This window comes from Rhinolophus ferrumequinum, chromosome X (assembly GCF_004115265.2).
Source record: "Rhinolophus ferrumequinum isolate MPI-CBG mRhiFer1 chromosome X, mRhiFer1_v1.p, whole genome shotgun sequence".
Classification (NCBI taxonomy): domain Eukaryota; kingdom Metazoa; phylum Chordata; class Mammalia; order Chiroptera; family Rhinolophidae; genus Rhinolophus; species Rhinolophus ferrumequinum.
Window position 1 is genome coordinate 117,941,049 of NC_046284.1, and position 22,357 is coordinate 117,963,405.

The following is a 22,357-nucleotide window of genomic DNA, read 5'->3' on the forward strand; positions in this document are numbered from 1 at the left end:
TTAGGTTTGAACATACAAGTGGCATTCAAAAACCTGTCTAGCCCTGAAAGATTTAAGTTGAACTGTACCTGCAATAAAAAATGAGGACAGGATTAGAAAAGCTTATTACTTATGATTCACATAGCAATTCATATTTTCTATGCATCTGTAATCAGATGTGCCACTGCTCAAAAAGGTCCTGTGCATTTTTCAGTGGGCCCCAAACTCAAAACGACAGAATTTCCTATTTCCATCAGTCTTCCTCCCATGTCATTCAAGGTTAACTGAGCACCGAGACTGAGCCAGACACTGTGCTGGGCAGTAGGGCTAGAGAATTGAATAACGTCTGGGCAAGCTCAGTGACTTCAGCATCTCCCCACAGTGTTTGAGATTGCTGGTTGCAGTTTTGTTGTACTTAGTTTTTGCCTCCCTGCCTGAGCCCTTTGAATTGATAATTCCTTATGCACTACCCCACACCCATCTACTATTTGGTTCTGGCCGTGTCTTTATCCTTGGGCACTGGTACTTAGGTATGCCTCACTCCCTCCACATTTTGCATCTTCTAAACCAGTCCCAATCACCCTCCTTTCCTCAGCTCTGGAAATGGTCGTCTTGCAATACCCAATGCTCCCAACAAGAGTTGGGGTTAACAATGACAGATAAAACACAGGACTCTCATTATATTTGAATTTCAAATAAACAATGAAATTTTTAGTATAAGTATATTCCACATAATAGGGATGGGACATACCTCTAGAACTAAACAATTACTTGATATTATCTGAAACCCAAATATAACTGAGAGTGCTGTATTTTTATTTGCTCAATCTAGTAACCTTAGGGCAAATAAAATACATTCCTCAATCTGCAATATCTTTCTTCAACTCACATTTGGCATCAGTTGAGGACCTCTCCTGGGTATTTTAACTCCCTTGCATTTCCAGCCAATCATATCTCGGCAGCCATATGAAAGTCTCTGGCAGAGAGTGATAGGTGCTTGCACCAGGGGGATACGAATAGGCACTGCCATGACAGCATATGCTACAGTGATACCTCTGGATCATGAGCCCCATATAAACTGAGTTAATTTGGGAGTCAAATTTAAGTTCAAAATTCATAGCAAGTAAGACTTGGAAAGATCTCAAAGACCATCTACCTCGTCCAACTCCCTTATTTCATAGATCAGGACGTTATGGCTCAGAATTTCTTATCCAAAGGCAAAGAGTTACCTATTGGCAGGTCCAAGATGCTATTTCTATTATTGTCAGGTCACCATCAAACAATGATGGGTAATTTGCAAAGACTTTTCCCATTTCATAGACCCTGGCCTTACCACTCCACACCCAAGGGAAAAGCAGCAATTTGAGTTTGGTTAGGAGGGTGTGTTTGGTAAGCACTGAAGTTATCTGGGCATTAGGTAGACTCAGAAGGGCTCCTCTCACCATGAGCTGAAAACCCAGCCTCCTACTTGGGTCAGGAAAGCTAAGTAGGGTGTGAATTAGGAATCAGGTCTCCTGCATGCAGAGGTTGCCCAGCCTCAGCGCCTGTCACTACCCTTTTGCTGCTCCCCACCCTCAGATCAAGGAGGTGTCTGGCCTTCCCCAGTCCACATCGAGATCCCACATAATGAAACTCATCCTGGGGGAGGATGAAGCTTTCCAGGGTGGGCTTACCTCTCCACTCTATCTCTCCAGTATTTCTCCAGAATTGTCCCACACAAACCCTAGAGGTGGACAGAATCCTTGCTCTGATTCCCTTCCAAATTTGGGGTGAAAATCAAGTGGATTCAAAGTGTGAGATCTACATTTCTATAGATTTGTAATCTATAAAAGATAATATATAACTGAGCTATTTCACCTCCTGGCGTGATCTGCCACATATGTAGTAGATGCTCAATAAATGTTTAATGAATGAGGGACAGAGTCCCTGAATTGCAACTTACTGCTTAATTGCGCAGAAAAATTCAACGTATTCTACTTCTTTTTGCTCAGTTTGTTAGAAACTCCTGACTACATGATTTGATCGTAATATTCATATTCTGTGATCTGTGGTATAGATTGCAGCTAATAGTAATAGGAGTAGAGTAGCTAAGGAAAAGGATGGTAAGTATGGGAAGAACTATCCAATGTAAACTTGATGACCTGAACAAATTTTTACAGATCTAATGATCTTGAAAGGTATCCATGAGTCTCATATTTACTGAAGCATCTATAATTTAAACCCAAACAAGAAAACCAATCAAGATCATGTAATTGGTTCTAACTTAATAAACACAAAATTTTCTCCCAAACCAGATTTTCCTCCTGTAATAGGTCGCAACTAATAATGTTCTTATCTGCCCCATAAATGAAATCACAGTAAGTCAAAGAAATTCAACTGGGATTTTAATGTTATATTAAAATTATTTATCATGTATGTATTTATAAATTATAACATTATTTTTCACTTCTTAACTCAATATACCAGGCTCAGACTTAAAACATTATAGAATGTAAGTGAACCCACTTAACAGAGTTACTTTAGAAACTCTTCACTTTTATTTTAGTAAAGCCCTTGAGGAAAGCAGTGGGAAACTACTAAGCAGCATGAGTCTATTGCTGTAAGCACTTAACACCAAACCACAGAAATGAACTCAGCCTGGAATGCTCCAAATGTCTGCAAGATATATGTGGTAAAAGCTTTATGTCCACTTAATGGAAACGTAACTTCTTGAAATCATGTGCTTTCTCAGAAGACAATGAGTGTAACCTTAAGTCTGCATCACTTTTTCTTCATGGACACAGTACCTTAGATTCCAGGGGATCCAGGTGTGAGCTCTGAAAAGGATCTTGTTGCACCACTGAGTCCATTCAAGTCATTTTACAAATGACAAAAGTCAATGCCAGGAGATATTAAGTCATCTTCTCCAGCTCAGGGGTAAGGAAACAGTTCCTGTACAGAGCCAGATAGACAGCTACTCAGCTCTGCCATTGTTGTATGTTGCTGTGGTCCAATAAAACTTTATTTAGAAAAACTGTTGGGGGCCTAGACTTTCTCTATGGGCCATCGTTTGTCATATCTTGATCTGGATTGCACAGCTGAATAATGTCAGAGTCAGGCCAGACTCAGCTTCCATGACTGGCTATATTTATTTATTCACATAACTAATACCTATTAAGAGTCTATTGAGTGCCAGACATGAGTCAGAAGGGTAGGGCAGTTGATTCTGGTACAGTTGATTGACTCCAAGTTCCGACTGTAATATTTTGTCTACAGGGATAACATTTAGCAGTCTCCACTAAATTTAGCTCATCTCCAATTGGAGACCAAATTTCTTATCATGGCAATTATTTATGGGACACAAAAATTAGATCTCCTTTAGAGTGAACAGTATAATACATCTGCAGTTGTAGGTCTCTGTTCCCAAATGCATAGGGGGCCTGATAATTTTATTATCAGATATCAGCCATCAGGATTTCTAGGACCAGCATCCATACCCAACCCCTGGGTCATGAGCGTTTCTTCCAAAGAGTTCTCAGAGCATTTGGTTCACCCTACAACCACCCCATCGTTCCCAATACAGTGTCTCTGCAAAATGATATCTTGGGGAGGAACTAGTTTCAGAGACAAATGAGAAGCCTGGATACAAAGGGACTGGCTCAAGGGAAGCAGAGGGACAGGGGAAATGTTGAGTCATTCTTTGAATCTTTCTACAAGTATTTACCAGCTCCAACAACATTCTGGGGATACACGAGTGAGCTGTAGAGACAAGGTCCCATTCTAGAGGGACTTAAGGTATGAGTAACATTAAACAGAAAGTGATAAGTTCTGTGAAAATACATAAATAAAAGAGAGTAATGAAATAAAGAGTGACTAGGGACTGTAGAGAGACAGAAAGGGACTGTATACAGTATGGTGATCAGGGAAGGCCTCTTCAAGAGGGTGTCTTTTGAGTCAAGTCCTGTGTGATGACAAAGAACCAGCCTCATAGGGATCACAGTAAAAAGAACCACCAGTTCAAATGTCCTGCAGCAGGAACCTGTTTGGTGAGGTCAGTGTGGTTAGACTAGAGCAGGTAAAATGGTGTGAGACGAGGTCAAAACAGAAGGCAGGAGTGGCTGCAACCCCTGGCCACCATGCCTATGACTGAGTGTCTACAAAGCAGGGTACGTGCTCCACAGGGCATGACCTAAGATGATCCACTGGGGTGCAGGAGAAAAATATCAGCACTTTTATGTAAAAAGATTGTTTGTCTAAAATACTAGGAAAGAAATTAAGCATTGCTAATAGCTCACATAGAGATTGCCACTGGTGCTCTCTCTTAGTGATGTCTAAAGCTCATGAAAGCTCAGGTATGTTACTTGAGGAAAAAGAGTTATCAAAGGGTCTGTCAGGCACCTGCAATACTTTTGTTCTGTTGCAGCTGATATGTGCCTTAATTTACAGATTATATTCTCTAGTTGTAACTAAACGAACCCTCACGCAACATGCAACACATAAATGGCTTAAAAAGCTCTGTGCAAAAAAGTCAAGGATTGAAAGTAATGCAGATGATGCAAGCACAAGAAAAAAGCAAGAAAATAGTAGAGTTGGGGCCGGCCCGGTGGCTCAGGCGGTTAGAGCTCCGTGCTCCTAATGTAGAAGGCTGCCAGTTCAATTCCCACATGGGCCAGTGGGCTCTCAACCACAAGGATGCTGGTTCGACTCCTCGACTCCTACAAGAGATGGTGGGCTCTGCCCCCTGCAACTAAGATTGAACACGGCACCTTGAGCTGAGCTGCCGCTGAGCTCCCAGATGACTCGGTTGGAGCGCGGACTGTCAATCACAAGTTTGCCGGTTCGACTCCCACAAGGGATGGTGGGCTGTGCCCCCTGCAACTAACAACGGCAACTGGACCTGGAGCTGAACAGCACCCTCCACAACTAAGATTGAAAGGACAATAGCTTGACTTGGAAGAAGTCCTGGACTTCTTCCAGGACTTCACACAGTCCTACACACTGAACAGTCAGTCCTACACACTGTTCCCCGATAAAGTCCTGTTCCCCTTCCCCAACAAAATCTTCATAAAAAATAAAAAATAGTAGTTTACATTTCTCCTTGTCTTAGTATAAGCTCTTTAAGAGTGACAAGTCCTGGGTAAAAACAATAATGATCTAATTTAATACCTAATTTAATACTTTCAAGGTTGTCTGACCGTCACGTTCACAGTGTAATTCAGTTAGATATGTATATACAGACATGTAAATAGGTATGTAAATATAGCCAGATAGAGATATAGGTATACAACTGAAATAAGAGATTCTCAAAACAATACTTATTAGTAATGTACTCTAACATTTTCTCTATTTTATTAAAAAGTTATATGCGTTATTATGAATATTATAATCCACCAATAGGTTGTGATAGGCAGTTTGAAAAATACTGATACAATCAGTTCTGAGTGTTGTGGAAAAGCGGTGAGAACCGAGAGACTCAAGCGGCGCGCAGAGATCAGGGAGAACACAGCTTTATTACGCCGGCGGGCTCGGCGGGATTGTTCGCAAAGACTGAGCACTTCCTGGGGTCGGGCGCTTTGTCTTATAGGGTTAGGCCTCCGGGTTTGGGGGGAGATTCGCACCATTGCTACTGCAGTGCTAGGGATTGGTTAAATCTGGCCGGGGTGCCGGGGAGGTCAGTCCCTAACAGCTGTGATCGCTGGACACTGTTTTGACAGGTTGATGGGAAAGCCTCTAACTGCTGTGCTCGCAGGTAAACTGCTCCGATAAGGTATCGGAGGAGAGAGGGAGACGGGGAAAGCTCCCAAGGCTGTGCTCGCAGGAAAAAAATCGTCCCAACATGTCCCCCCGTTGAGGATTGGAAGGGGAACCCTGAAGATCATCATTTAAACTGAGAGGGCGATAGCCCTGTAGGGCTAGGATGCGGGCGGTGGTCAGATGGGAGACGGTATTTTCAATGAAGCGGACAAGGGCATTGAAGATGCACGGGCCGATAGTAGCAGGGAGGAAAATGGAGAGTAAGGGACCCGCCAAAGGGAGGACCCAGGAAGTCCAGGACTGAGAGCCAAACCCCCAGGAGGCGAGCTCCTCCCGGTGGTGCTGTATGTGATCCCGGAGCTCACGGACCTTGGTGGCAATGATCCCAGACTGGTTCATGTAGTAGCAACATTCTTCTTGGAGGAAGAGACATGTCCCACACTTTTCGGCTGTGAGCAGGTTTAGGGCTCGCCGGTTCTGGAGGACCACCGCCGCCAGGCTGGAGAGTTGGGTCTGGAGTGACGTGAGTGAGTCTGCGACCCGCTCCATGTCATCATTGAGTTCTTGAGAAAGTTTGTAGTAAAAGTCGATGGAAGTCCCAAGGCCGGAGGCACCAGCGGAGACCCCTGTAAAGATGCCAGCACCTATGAGGAAAGGGATGAAAGCCGCCCCACAGGCACGATGAGAAGGAGAAATCTGAGACTGGAACTGCAAGTCAGTGTACTGGGAGGTGGAGGGGAATATAAAGGTGAGGATGCAGCCAGTGTCAGTGTCATTGGCGCCTCGGCATCTGAAAAGTAAGCCACCTTCATAGGAGAGGAAATTGCCGGGAGGGGCACAGTAGGGTAGTGGCTTAGTGAAGGTAAAGCAGCGGGGGTCAGGGACCTGTGCGCGGCCTGGGAGCAGATAACAGGTTAAGTTTGAGGCAGGAGCTAGGGGCTGCCGATTGGGCCGGAGATAATGGAGGTGCTGAGCTGCCGGGTAAGGTCCTGGGTATCTGGGAGTGTGGCCCTGCGGAGGGAAGTTAGGCTGAGGCCACGGTAGCGGGGCTGGGGCGGAGTAGCCTGAGCTATCACAGCAATCCGGGTTGCCGCAATGTCGCGGAGGGCAGTATCCTGGACTCCACCACCATCGGAGGACCCGGCTTGGGCTAAGTAGGTCCAGCAGACAGACCCTCGGGGGAAGAGATTGCAGGGGGACTGGGAGGTCTGAGTCAGAGTGGTGGTCCAATAAGTGCGGCCAGATTCCTTGCAGGTGGACGGCGTGGTTCCCTGGTAGTGTAGAATTGGAAGTAGGCTCTTGTTCCGGACCCCCGGAAGCAGGGACATTTCGAGGAGAGACTTAAGGGGGAAAGGCAAAGGAGATTTAAGAGCCAGAGGGCTGCAGGCAGGTGAGCATGAGCAGAGGAGAAACCCATAGCAGAAATCCGAACAGAAGGAGACCCCTCTGGGTGGGGATCCAATCAGGCGGGGTCACAGAGATAAGAAGAGGCCAGAAGGGTCAGCAGGCAGAGGGTGACAATGGTTAAGGGGGGGTACAAATGAGAACTGTTATTCAGGTGGTCTTCTTAAACGTAATCTTCAATGGTTCTTCGGGCACTGGATGAGAAGTCCAGGCAGGCTGGTCCGACTCTGCTCGCTTGACGCGGGAGTGGTGAATCCACGGTGTGATTCCGGAGACCTTAAGAGCAGTGGGGTGACAAGGATTACTTTGTGTGGGCCCATCCATATTGGGCGGGGGGGCTCACGTTTCTAATCTTTTACCCAGACCCTGTCACCTGGAAGGTGGGGATGGACAGGGGTTCCTGATGAGATAGGAATTCTTTCTAGTAGATGTGAGTGTAGGCCCGTAAGGATCTTTCCTAGGGCAATAAGCTGACCTGGGAGTCACCTACTACTCTGAGGCTGCCTGGGATGGGTGATAGCAACGGGGGAGGCCGGCCATAGGGAATTTTAAATGGGGAGAAACCGTCCTTTCGAGGAGTACATGGGGAGCGGAGGACCGCTAAGGGGAGTAGATCTGTCCATCCCAGGGAGGTTTCTTGGCATAGCTTAGACAATGTTTCTTTGAGGGTACGGTTCATGCATTCTACTTTCCCTGAACTCTGAGGCTGGTAGGCCGTGTGAAGCTTCCAGGAGACATTGAGGGCCGAGGCCAGAGTCTGTAGTACATCTGAGACAAGGCTGGTCCGTTGTTGCTGTGAATGGTGAGGGGAAGCCCATACTGTGGGATGATTTCGTGGAGGGGGAACTTTGGTGACTTCTCTGGCTTTTTCAGTTCGGGTGGGAAAGGTTTCTACCCAGTCTGAGAAGGTACAGACTAGGACAAGAAGGTATTTTGTCCCTCAGTGAGGGGTCATTTCTGTGAAGTCTACCTCAAGATCCTCAAAAGGGGCAGATCCCGTTCGTTGGACCCCAGGTGGTAGGGTCGGTCCAGTCAAGACCAGATTGTGCTCAGCACAGGTAGCACAGCGCTCCATGATAGAGCGGCATAAGGCTGTGAGTCTGGCTGTATAGAAGTGTTTGGCTAGCAGCCCTTTAAGTCCAGTCTTCCCTAGGTGGGAAGTAGAGTGATGTTCTGAGATGATGCGGGGAGCGAGGGCGGCCGAGATAAACAAGTGGCCATCACACAGTGTCCACCAACCCTGAGGATGCCGGGTGGCCCCCTCATTCTGTGCCCCGCTGTCTTCTGCTGTGGTGTAGGTAGGGCTTGGCGAGGCTGGGGTGGTGGAAGCAATGATGGCTGCGTCTGTGTTCTGGGTGGCTGCCCTCGTGGCTTGATAGGCAAGGTGATTGCCAGCAGCCAGCTTATTGTTCCCTTTCTGGTGTCCTCAGCAGTAGATGATAACTAGGCGCTGGGGTGCCCAAACAGCTTCCAATAGCTGTAGGATTTCGCCTTTATTTTGATGGTTTTCCCTTCAGACGTGAGGAGGCTATGTTCTTTGCAGATGGCCCCATGTATGTGCACGGTGGCAAAAGCATACTTGGAGTCTGTGTAAATATTGGCCTTTTTGTCTCTTGAAAGCTGCAATGCCCATATGAGAGCCCAGAGTTCGGCCCGTTGGGCTGACTACCCAGTAGGGAGTGCCTTTTCCTCCAGAACCTCCGAGGCTGTAGTCACAGCGTAGCCAGCTCTACACAGCCCACCCTGTAGGAAACTGCTGCTCTTAGTATAGAGTGTAACCTCTGCGTCCTGCAGAGGGGAGTCCTGTAGGTCCTGCCGTGTGGCATGAACCTCAGTGATGAATTTTAGGCAGTCGTGTTCTGGCTCGCCTTCGGCTGTGGGAAGGAAGGTCGCTGGGTTTAAGGCTTGAACAGACTGGAGGCTTATGCGAGGATTTTCCAGAAGGAGTCCCTGGTATTGGGTGAGCCTGGCATTGGAGAGCCATCGCGGTCCCTGACAGTTTATGAGTGTAATTACAGAATGGGGAACCTTGACTGTGAGTTGTTGCCCGAGGGTGAGCTTGTCAGCTTCCCTGATGAGGAGTACTGTAGCAGCTAAAGCCCGCAGGCATGGGGGCCATTCAGAAGCGACCGGGTCCAGTCTTTTTGGTAGATAAGTGATAGGTCTCATCCAGGGCCCAACTGTTTGAGTTAGGAGCCCCAGTGCAGTTTTGTCTTTTTCATGGATAAATAGGCAGAAAGGCTTTTCTGTATCGGGTAAGCCTAAAGCTGGGGCTCTTCCGAGCAAATCTCTGAGTTTCATGAAGCCTTTTTCCTGTGTCTCTCCCTATTTCCTTTTTCTCTCTCACATTACCCAAACAAAATTGGTTTCACTGTAGTTTGGGGACTGGGCAAGGCCCGGGCTGCGCTCGCGGAGTGCGTGGCAGCTGGGGTGGCCACTGGGGGTGCTCCCAGGTCCCCAAGCCGAGCTGGGGACGAGCCTGCCAGTGGCAGCAGTTGGGCCGCAGTTTCGCCTAGGTTCGCAGTGCGGGAGCACGGCGGCAGCGGGGAGCCCGCGGGCTTCCTCAGAGGCGGCTGAGCAGGGAGCAGGGACCCCAGAGCGCCAGGGAGCAGCGCCCCTATAGCTGCCTCAAGGCTCTCGGGTTTCTCCCTCCACCACAGAAACACTCTCGGTGTTGAAAAGGCAAAAGAAAGGGACAGTATTGCCCCAGGCGAACGCCCTGGGAGCCCTGTGCTCCCAGCTTGCGCAGCCCACGCGTGCGACCCAGGGAGGGCACCCCTGTTCCGCGCTTCCCAAACACAGTGGATCGCGGCTCCCCGGAATGTTTTTCTGGCACTCAGACATCTGTCCTCAAACATTCAGTGGAGTTTTCTTGTGTCCTCTTGGTGAATGGGCTTTGTCGGAGGGGCGTTAGGAGTTTCTTTCGGAGCCTGGGTCACGAGAATCCTACACTGTCCCTTTTTACTAGAGCAGAACCGTACCCAAGGTGGAAGGGTCCTGCCAACATCCAACCAGGAGTCGATTTCTGGAGACTGATTCGGGTGACCAGGATTGCCAGTCACCACAATATAGACACGTCGGATGATGGCCAGGTCTAGGGTTCCTTCTGCTGACGTTAAAAGTGGGCCATTCTAATTCACAGAGGGTTCTTAATTTTTCCTGGGGTCATGCGGACTCCATAATCTCCGCCAAAACCCTTTTAAAATTCTTTAACATGCAGTCTAGGACTGTAGGCTTACTTTGCTTCCCTCCCATAAGGTATGATGTCGCAGACGGGGGGGAGGGGGATTTACTCAGGTGCTGCCCTGCTCGCATCCCTCGCGGGAACTTAGGAGCATCTTTGGCTAAGGTGTACCGAATAATTTACAGACCAGGCCACTCCGTGGAGTGAATCACCGATATGCCAAGTGACGCTCCGCGAGAATCAGGGTGAAGCTTACTCAGGTTTCCTGAGAAGCCAAGGTCGTGGAAGCAAACATTCTGGCACTCAACCAGTCACTCACACACCGGCTTGACACCCTCTCATGGCTGTACCTGGGTAGGTTATAAGAACCTAGTGGGAGGTGACCAGGCTCCCCTTCTGTCACATGGGACAGGACTGACTCAGACAATGACCCCGGGGCTTACCTGGTCCAATGGGATGATCCGGCTGGTTGTCCCTGGTCCCTCTCAGCGGGTCCAGCTGGGGAGGCACGGGCCTTGGTCACCCGGGGAAGGCCCGGTTTGGGATCCACCAAAATCGGCGGGGCGTGCCTACACCCTCCTCAGGCCTCCGGTCGCTCTGTGGCCCGCCTGTCGCCCCACACCGGTGGCTCAAGGGGCCAGCGCGGTTGGGTTTCCTGGTCAGGAACCAAAATGTTGCGGAAAAGCGGCGAGGACCGAGAGACTCAAGCGGCGCGCAGAGATCAGGGAGAACACAGCTTTATTATGCTGGTGGGCTCAGCGGGATTGTTCCAAAGACTAAGCACTTCCTGGGGTCAGGCGCTTTGTTTTATAGGGTTAGGCCTCCGGGTTTGGGGGGAGGATTCGCGCCATTGCTATCGCAGTGCTAGGGATTGGTTAAATCTGCCCGGGGTGCCGGGGAGGTCCGTCCCTAAGAGCTGTGATCGCTCAATACTGTTTTGACGGGAAAGCCTCTAACTGCTGTGCTCGCAGGAAACTGCTCCGATAAGATGTCGCAGGAGGGAGGCAGACAGGGAAAGCTCCTAGGGGCTGTGCTCGCAGGAAAAAACCATCCCAACATGAGGAGAAAACCACTACACGAAATAGAAGTTAAGAAGACTATTTAAATATGGATTAACAACTGTTACTGTCAATCATCAGTCTCACCACAAAAGTGTATATTTTCCCCCTTAGAAATTGGCTAATAGTGGCATGAAGTCATCACAATTTGCAAAATATTTTAAAAACTAAACATCTAGCCCATGAAAACAAACTATTGCCATAGTTTTCAAGAATATTAAAAACCATGAAACAACACTCAGCCCATTACAAAATTTTACTAAACTTGATGCATATTTAAAAGTCTCTTTTAAGAGCTCTTAATATATTAATGTTTATAATCTGTAATCATTATATATACATACACAGACACATGCTTATATGGACAGTCTTACCTTTTTATTTCTTTTTTTGCTGAAGTGATGTGTGAACAAATAAGTTTACAGACCACCAACCACCACTGTAGCTCACAGAATGTGTCTACCCCGCTGTCAGTGGATTCCCAGGACTAGAATTGAGAACTGTGCTTTTTCACCTTGTTTCTCCTACTATTGCCTAAACTCAATGTTCACAGTCCTTTATTACCTGAACTAGTAGCCTAGAAACTGTACCTATTTTGTGAAGTCCTTCTCTCCAAAGCAAGTGATTGACGGACATAAGATATCATAAGAGCAAGCCACATACTAGTTATTCCTATGCCAAAGCCTAGTATGAATTGGTTACTTTTGATTCAACTTACTCTACAATCTGGATATCCTTTTAGAAAAATCAAATGTGTGAAAGGACCTGGTGTGTCCCAATCACCACTCAGTTTACCAGTTACATAATCTTCCCTGGTTAAGAGATTTATCTTTGGAGAGAGAGAAACAAACATGGACTAGTCATGCTAGATATATGGACCTCAGCTAATGTCTTAGCCTCTCTACCATGTTTCCCCAAAAATAAGACCTAGCTGGACCATCAGCTCTAATGCATCTTTTGGAGCAAAAATTAATATAAGACCCAGACTTATATTACATAAGACACACATATTATATTATATTATACCCGGTATTATATTATAATACAATATAATGTAATATTATATTATACCCAGTCTTATGTTATATTAAAATAAGACCAGGTCTTTTATTATTTTTTGCTCCAAAAGACGCATTAGAGCTGATAGTCCGGCTAGGTCTCATTTTCAGGGAAACACAGTATGCCTCAGTTTCCATATTCATAAAATGCTGAAAATTCTTACCTAATGCTATCACAAGGATTCTTTAGAAAATGTCTGGAATGCACATTAGCACAATGCATGACAGAAAAATTACTCTATAAACTGCGGCTGTCACTAGCAGCATGTCACTAGCACTCCATAAGTTGCTATTGTCATAGGTGCCTTCCTCGTGGAGATTTTGTTCTGAGTAACATGTCTTCATGTGATGTACACAACTCATAAAGATGTGCTTTTTTAAAAAGATCAGGTCACACAGTTTCACATTCATGAATAAGAAAACAATATCATTCTAATAATATTTGCAAGAAAATTAAAACAATTTTTGAGTCAAATCAGCACTGCTATTTTGGCCATTTTGTTTCCATGGCCACTAGGTAAACTTTCAAAATGATTACCAACACTCACCTGTATTTTTCAAAGATGAAGATGAAATGGAAGGGCAGGGTTTAGAATCTTGCGTTTTATTTTCCACTCTCTGGGTAAAGTTAGGTCATTAAGTCACTTATTTTTTTCTCTTGGACTGTTTTCCATCCACCTGTAAGATAAATAGTGTCTGGCTTTGACTATCTTCTTTCTACAAAATGTGTTATATATTTTTAAAGAACAGTACAATTCACTCGGTTTTACTCATTGCAGGAATTCTTCTCCTGGGAATGTCACAAGTGGATGTTCTTCTGACTTTTCTATTTCCACCATCCTCAATTTAAATAATTACTAACTTTATGAAACAACTGGTAACAATAAACTATAAGACTTCTTTCACATTTTTCTGCACAAGAACAAACATTTACTAGAGAAAAACCTATTTTGCTATGGAAGGAAACACTCACATTTTACTATAAACAGAAGTCAAGAATGCCCACAGAATGGAAGAGCGATAAATAAGGTCAATGTAAAGTGTCCATTAAACTCCTTTTGATTTTGGAATGCATCTTTGTTGTTAGGGGATTAGCAGATGAGTGGAAGTCTTCATGGATAAAGGAGACATCAATTCTCTAGAATATTCCCAGAGCAACAAAAGAATGACAGGATAGTTTTGCATATAAAGACAAGAGGCCTGACCACTTTGTTTGCTAAATAACCCTTCAGTCACTGAGGAGGAAGCACATGCTTTTCTCAAGGGACACCAAAAGCTCCTATTGTCCAATTGTGCATGCACATCAAACACTGGCCATTTTCCCTTCCTCATCCACTTACCCTGTTCAAAATCTCGGCTTACTCTCGTGGGCTCTAGCATCCCTTAGGTAGCTTCCTCTGTCCTTGCCCCTCTGGTGTGTCTGACTACCGGTTTAGAGCTGCCAATGCAATGCCATCCAAGTGCCCTCAGTCCGCACCCAGACCGTCTCTGCTTCCTCCCTCATTCTTTCCCTCTTGTTAACTTTCTGAGCAGCCTTTGTTTATTTATGACATATATTTCTGGTAGAAATTATTTTCACAGACCTGTGCAATGTGTGTAACTTGCCAAGACCACAGCATGTATGGGAATCCAGTTTTCCCTTTCTCTCTGCCTCTGCCTGGCAGCCTATTGTCTCCTGCCAGCACATGCAGCAGAGTAACAGCCTAAAGTTGTGACAGTCCCATGATATCCAAGGCAACCAATGGCAAGGTCCTAAACACAGAATTATTTCAGTGGAAGACAAAGCATAACACAAAGCTGAGTAACAGGTGAACAAGGCACATGTTTTAATATACGTCTTTATTAATATTGAGTCAAAGTAATTTCGGGCTGTCATAAGAGTTCTTTCACAAATTATACGAAGAACGAAACTTGTAAATTAAGAAACTGTATGGCCATGCCATACTTCCTGATAAAATGTATTAGAGGGATACTGAGGGGGAAAAATAATGGAGAAAAGAATATTTAAGCCACCTTTGTCAAACACTTAAGACACGAGTTCTTTCTAAATCAGAAGTATTGAACTGGAGGCAGAAATTACATTTTCAGTTTACATTAATAGAGTTGAAATAATGTTTTCTTTAGTCATACATATGACTTTAGTCACAGTTTATGACTGAACTATGAAATAATCTGTCTTCATTTCGATAGTAAGTCAAAAACTTCACGTGACTCCCCACTACCAACACCGAGGGTAGGCTAGGGGGTGCTATAGACCTCCCTAATCTCCACCAGTTCCAGTAAAGTCTCCTGAAGTGGCCATACAGCTAAAATAAAAGCAGTGTGCTTGCTACACAAACACATCTTCAAGACAGTTTCCTTAGCCATATACCTTCAACCATGCTGCTACTTTTAAACACTTGGAGTTAGTCCTGGTCCTTCCTCTAAGATGCAGAAGTCAAGATGAGATTAAATGCACCAGGGCTTTACTAGCGGAAATGCCTGTGCAAAGGGAAATATGGATGGAGCCAGGCAAGATTGAGAGAGCTGACAGACCCACGTTCACTTGGGTGGAAGCAGCCTACACTGTTTTAATGTCTAAGGAAGGTTCAGCAAAACTGTCTGGGAGTTTTTGAGTCAAGTTAAACCAACAAAGGAGACTACATCTCCTGGAACAGCATGCCTTAGTATCCCTTCCCCGCTCAGTCATAGTTGGGAAGCAGCCATGGGAGGCAAGATCCAAATGGATTCCAGAGGGCAGGCGCTGAGGCCCCGGGACAACTGCTTCCCAGTATAGGAGGTCTGCAAGGTGCATTTTCAGAGCTGACATACCACTCCTACACAGAAATTCAAAAATATACACAATCTTGAGCGTGGCATCCAAATTTTCTCTGATCTCCACCTAACCTATGTGTAAACCTGAATTTCTAGCACTTCCTTTTTTGACATCTTTACAGTAGTCTAAGTACCCTCTTGGTCCCCATATGAGCCTTACAGGGTGACCAAAATGCTTTCCCTCATGCTATTTCCTCCCTCTAATACTTGCCCCACCTCAAACACTCTTTTCAAGATCCTACCAACTCTGTGAGGCCTATCAGAAATGCCAATCCAACACTAAGACTGTCCTCAAAACTCTTGCCCCCACTCCATCGGATAAACCCCGACCCTAGTAGAAAGGTTCTCTCCTGCCTCACACCCTCCATGGGACTTCACCTACTTGGAGACCAGCCCTTAGAGTATTAAGCACTTTCTACTTGTTTTAGTTGTTATAAGTTCTGTCTCCTTAGCAAACCCCGGAAGGATTGCACACATTTCAGGCTTTTATTCCTGTAATATTGTACAAACATTAAACTGAATAAGTGAATTAATTACAGAAAGACAAATTCTGGCCTGATGCATATTTATCAACCCTGGACTAAAAATAAAGCTAAAAGACCTTTTTATTTCTTATTTTCATGTTTGTGCTTTTTTTTTTCAGTTTAAAAGATAAACAGGAACTATCAAATCAAAAGTATTATCAGTTCTAACATTCAAGGCAAAAAATCCAGCAGACCTTGGTAAAGGACATCGTCACCGCTGCAGTCATGGAAAAATTCATACAGTATAATTAGCTGACATAGGAAATTGACCCAATAAATGACTATTTTGTGAGAGATTTAAATATAAAATCCTGTTAAATTAAACAAAGAGGTTATTAGACTGAGGTGGCTCTAATGCCGTGGGGGCCGACATAAGACAACCAAAATCTAAGCCTGTAAATGCCTCAAGGTTACAAAATCTAAATGCTAAGGACAACCAATCACAAACAGCCAACGAGGCTTTACACTATAGCCAATCAAAAATTTCCTTACTTTGCTTCCATCTTTTCTATAAAACCTCTCCCTGAGCTCCAGCCCCGTGCACTCCTACTCATTTCCGGTTTGATGCTGCCCCCTGAGCTCTCTGCTTTCTCACCCTCTGGACATGGTTGACCACTCCCTCTTGAATCCCAGATCCTAGCCCTGCAGCTTTTGCATTACCATCTTTCAGACTTAATTTGAGCATTTCTTTTTCCAGATTGGGTCTGGAAACTGTTGGACGTGGACTGGTTCCGGCTTAGAAACCGGTCGGGTCTGGGATGAACTGGTTCTGGCTTAGAAACCAGACTGGGTCTGGGGACAGACGGGTTCCAGCTTAGAAACTAGACCGGGGCCAGTGTGAGGCCTCAGGTGAATAAAATTGTGTTTTAAGGTTGAACAAGTAGATTAACTTTACCAAAGATAATCTTGAATTACAGTGGCCTCAGTGGAGAATTTTTAACCACCTTAGATAACCTTATCCATTTTCGAGGTGACCTAAAGAACAAGGGGTCTTAGCCAGACACTCACTATAAAGGATAGAGGGAAAATGATGTTTCCACTTGTACAGTTTCTGGTGACTAGGATGAGACCCCTGGGACACCCCACTCACTCTGGAACCTGCAGATGGCATCCTGAGCAAACTTGCAGAAGCCAGCAAAGGATAAGAATTCTCGCCAAAGTCAGCTCTCCCAGGTCTCTCTCTATCTGTGCGGTGCGTGGTTGAGAAAAGATAAAATTTCACATTGTCCCTTCCTTTCCAAATTCAGATTGGCAGGAAAAAACACTGGTTATTGATCCTTTCTCTCCCACGGACAGCTATTGCCTTCTTGTGTCCTGAGAACTTGGCTTAGCAACTGTCACATTTGAGGCCCCCAAAATATGGCTGGATAGAAATGTGGGTTGCACCCCACTCGTGATTGGGCAGAAATGTGGAGTACACTTCATTTGCAGCTAGGGTCCTACAGACTGTTTCAATTCCCCAGCAATTCCAGCTGTCAGGAGAATTGTCTAAGTCTTTCTTTTTTGGGGTACTATTTTTTTGGGTACTATTTCCCCAAAAATAAGACCTAGCCAGACAATCAGCTCTAATGCATCTTTTGGAGCAAAAATTAATATAAGACCCAGTATTATATTATATTATATAAGACTGGATCTTACATAAGACCTGGTGTTGTTATGTTATGTTATGTTATGACCTGGTCTTATTTTACTATAAGACCAGGTCTTATATTAGTTTTTGCTCCAAAAGATGCATTAGAGCTGATGGTCTGGCTAGATCTTATTTTCAGGGAAACATGGTATCTTTGGGAGTGGCTCTGGATCTTGGGAGGATAGTATCTCTGAAGATCCCTCTTGGGTCTATGGGGTCATTCAGTACTACTAGGAATATCTACTGTTGGTCCTGGCTGAAACCTGACAAGATATTCTAAGGGATTTCAGGCTACCCAATTCCAATTGATTTTTCCTCAAACTCTTGAAATTTTTAACATGCCTCTTTTTATCCTTTAACAATCCTAATAATACTTCTCCAGCTATTCTCTCTTACTCAGATATGACTTATCACAGATCGCACTGTCATCCTTCTGTTGGAGCCTTTGATTCTTGTTCAGCTTTGTACCAAGTATATCCACAACTAACACAAACTCAGAAAATCAGTAAATGTCTTCAAGTTGTTTAAGAGTCCCATAGCAGAGCTTTAACTGCTTCTTTGTTTTTAAAAAAATTCAATACTTTGTGAAAGAATTTCAATTGAATTTAGAGATTTAGACTTAAAAAATCTACAAACTGGTTCTACTCTTATATAAATAAGAGATACCTCGTAAATTTTTCAGTAAAAGAACAACTGCTACTAAATGAAGATTAATCAATCTTCATCTCCAGGGATAACTAGGAATTTGAGCTTTACAAAAAGTCCTTAAAACTCATCGCACCTCACCTACAGCAGTGCAGGAACCATTTATTCCTAACTCAGTTTAGGAAAAATCCTACCGATGTATAAAAGTTTTGTCTCTTTTATGAGTTCATTTATAATCAGGCTTTAAGAACCTGACAAGATGCTTCCAAGGCAGCAACATTTTCTCCAAGACAATTCGTCTCTTTTAAATATCATTAAAGTGTGATTGGCATGGAGCCCTTGGGGAGCTGACACCCCAGAGGGAGAAGAACACATTACTAATAGCTAGTCAGGTGCCAACTGGCTCTCAGTTGCCAGCTCCCTTTCCTGGAAAAACCAAGTATATCTCAGCAAAGGTAACTTTAATGATAATCAGGAAACATTCTCTGACATCAGTATGCTGCTTGGCAAGGAATGAATCAGGATTGCAAATGCCACCTGAGTCATGTAGCAGCTGCAACCATATAGTCCAGATACATCCTGGAAGAAGTCCCATAAAAAATCCTCAACCAAAAAGCTCTCCTTACACTTCAATCTCAAAAAGGATGATTACCCTGAGAAATAGTAACCAACCACAATACATTTGCTTAGATTAAAATAGACAACTTAAGCACCACAGCAACCCATTCTTCAAGAGAAAACAGTTGTAGACGGAAAAGGGGCCACAGGTTAACCCTGGCAAGCTCTGGAGACTGAAAACAACCACATAGGATGGCACGAACATAAAAATTCCTAAGTAAGGTGGGCCATGGCGGGAAGTCACATCTTTCGCCTGTAGCTTCCTTGACAAAGGTCAATCTTCACCTTAAGTGAGCCTATTGTCTTTTTGCACCTAGGATAACTGCCCTTGGAATGTCAGTGATCCCTTTTTCCGGACCAGAGCAGGAAAGTACAGAATCCCTTATTATTATTCTTGTTACCCGATTACCATCTCTGTGTGCTGTAAAAAGCCAACTATTGACTATCCTATACCCACCTATGTGAAAGAAGTACCTGTCTCTCCAATTTACTTTTATGCAATCCCAGAGATTTCCCTGCTTTGCTTTCTCCCACTCCCTTAATCTACCACCAGTGGATTTCATGTAGCCCTCCTTTTTTGATTCTATGTAAAAATAAGCTGCAAACCACCATCTTGTGGAACATTTTCTCAATCTGTTGAGTCTTTGCTACCCGGCAATTGTCGTCAGTTTGGTTCAAATAAACTCTTATAAGCTTTCTCTTAGGCTGGATGTTTTTGGTCGACACAGCACATTGAGAAATGATTCTTTCCAAACTATATGCCTATTGTTATAGATTTCAAGTGCTCTCGCAAATGTATTCTTAATTTTATATTGTCTTGAGAAGCACCCTTGTTGTATTTAATAGCCAATTTGGTTCATTTAAATCAACAGTAATTCTTGGAAGTTTGCAACACACAAGGCAAAAGTTAGGCCAAGTTAGAAGTGACAGCCCAAATCCTCAAGTATGAAGGACAAGCACAACCCGCAATGGGAAGGAGGACACAGGCACAGTGAAATCATCAGGAAACAGAAAGGAACATTTCACTTGAACTGGCAGCAGCAGTTAGTCTCAAGTCTGTGGGAAACCACTTACTGTAACAAGGGATAGAGACAGAGTGGTAAAAAAGAGAACCCAAAAGCAAAACTCTTAATATGTGGAGAAAACGATTTCAGGTATTCCTCCCTGACCATGAACCTCATTGTCCTAAAATAGTGAGAAATTGAATAATGAAGCAATCAACTATTTAGCTTCTAAAACATGAAAAGGCAGCAACTGAAAGCCTTGGGAAGTGGCCTTCCTTTATGCAAAATGGAGGAGTTCTGTGGTTCTAACATGGTTTATATTTTTAAGAAATTATCTTAGAAAATGCCCACCTCAACTCAAGATTCTGTCTCAGAATGATGAATTCCAAGTTTGAAAAAACAGAAGTAAAAATATTTTGCAAAATTTTATCACGTGCAAACCTGAATTCCTTTTTAACTGCATGACAAAGCCTCTAAACATTGCCTAATGCTGTGCTTTGCTGCTTTGCGCTTCCTGCTTTTAGCTAACATCAACTTCATAGTGCAGAGAATAAAAATTGATATCCTGGATAATTCTGTCCTTGTCTGCGAGTGTAGTTTTCCCCAAGTGCAGTAAATGAGTAATTATTTAATTAAACAAATGTCAAAATAGTTCGGTTCAAGAATAGGAACGGCCTTAATAAACCTATATTATGTACACAAATGTTGAAAAACATGGCGAAGAAACAAATAATATCCTCACACCTTCAACTGTTTACTAGAACCAGGGATAGGAAAATATAAATTATTTTGACAGCTATGTTTTTAAAGATTTCTGCAAGTATATTTGCTTTCTTAGTAATCTGCATCATAAATATGCATCTTCTTGTTAAATTTACCTTAGGAGAATAGGAATCAGCCTCATTTACACAAGGGTAGCATAAACTGACTCGAAGTACATTTCACAGGATACTTTATAGTCAGAATCAACTTCTTTTCTTCTATAAAAGTTTTCATAGTAAGCATTCTTTTCAAGTACACATGGAATATTCTAGGATAGACTATAGGCTGGGCCACAAAACAAGTCTCAATACATCTGAAAAGGCTGAAATCATACACAGTGTGTTCTTACCATCGACTCAGAATGTGCAGTGTGGCCCACTGTAGTGATGAAGCTTAGTGCACTGACACACAAGTAATTTCCACAAAGAAGGCAGGGTTGTGTGGCCCAGACGGCACAAAATGGCTAAACAGGAATATCCCAACCACCACCTCACCCATCATCCACTTGTCAGCCCAACGGGCTGGACTCTTATTTTCAGCTAATATCCAATGAGGAAGGGAGTTTTTCCACTAGACCAGAACACCGACTCTTTTCTTAGTTATATCTGATGAAGGAATTTCATTAACTTCCTTGTGATAAAGAATTAGAAGTTGATAATAGAACCTCACTATGTCTGTTAGAGTTTTTTTCTTTCTATATATTACACCTAAGTTACCATAGGTAAACTGCATATAATTTGCATTCCAAGATGTGAGTTTTGCCATTCTCGAAAATTTCTGTTGTCATCATACCCAAGCTAAAGTCGAGTACTTCCCAAACTCCTTTTTTGAACAAATCTGTAAGAAGAGTTCAAAAATTGACTAATTTCTGAGTTCTTTGTATTCAGAATACAGAAAGAACTCTTGTAACTCAACAATAAAAAGGCAAATAAGCCAATGTAAAAATGAGTAAAAAAATGTAACTAGACATTTCACCAAAAAGGACACACAAATAAACAAGAAGCATATGAACGGATGTACGTCATTAGTTATTTGGAGAAACCCTTATGGACTGCTGGTAGGGATGTAAAAGGACATGGCCACTTTGTGCAACAGCTTGTTAGTTTCTGTAAAATTTACACTTATACAAACCCGTGATCCTACTCCCAGGAATCTACTACCCAAGAGAAATGAAAACATGTGTCTACACAAAGACTTGTAACTGAGTGTCGTAGCAGCAGTATTCCTAATAGTCAAAAATGAAAATAACCTAAATGTCCATCAACTGGTGTCTCCATACACAAGTGATGTATCCATACAAAAGAATGTTGCGCAGCAAACAAAAGAAACAAACTACTGCTGTATGTTATAACATGGATGAACCTCGAAAAATTATGCGGAAAAAAAGCCAGATGCAAAAGCCTACATGTTGTGTAATTCCATTTCAGAAGGGCAAATCTATAGCTATAGAAAGCAGACCCGGGTCTGGTGCAGGTGGGGTGGAGGCATAGGGCTGGGAATTGACTACAAATGGGCCCAAGGGAAATTCTGAGAGTAAGGGGGCAATTCTAAAACACGATTGTGATAATGGTTACACAACTCTACAAATTTACTACAAATTAAGAAAACCATTGGGTCAATTTAATCCAAAATCTTTGTTTTGCAAATAAGAAAATTGCCTTCTTCCGCCTATAAAAATGTCTGGATATCTTTCTAGCACCTTCTGTCTGTATCACATGTTTGAACTCTAACGTTGCTTTCTAATTTTTTTTGTTGCGGATCCTACTTCCCACGGGATGAAGAGCACCTTAGAATATAGGACAAGAATTTGTGCTAGATTCTTGATGAGTTAATTTGAACTGAACTTACTTGATTTATATTCATAGGAATAAGCTTGGTGAGACTGAGCCATTCTCCTGAATCAGACCTAACATAGAGGCATTTCTATTCCTTAATTACTCAGCT

The 22,357-nt window shown here is 43.7% G+C and overlaps 1 protein-coding gene across 3 annotated transcripts in view; it reads right to left on the reverse strand.

Annotated features, from left to right (window-relative positions):
* FRMPD4 (FERM and PDZ domain containing 4) overlaps positions 1-22,357 on the reverse strand; it is a 746,993-nt gene that overhangs the window by 707,985 nt on the left and 16,651 nt on the right. For 2 of the 3 annotated variants that reach the window (XM_033107952.1, XM_033107999.1), the window contains exon 2: positions 12,965-13,094. The gene's annotated coding sequence lies outside the window, so the exon portion shown is untranslated. Of the gene's footprint in view, positions 1-2,765; positions 2,911-12,964; positions 13,095-22,357 lie in introns of all 3 variants that reach the window. The other variant, XM_033107961.1, reaches the window with a different exon arrangement.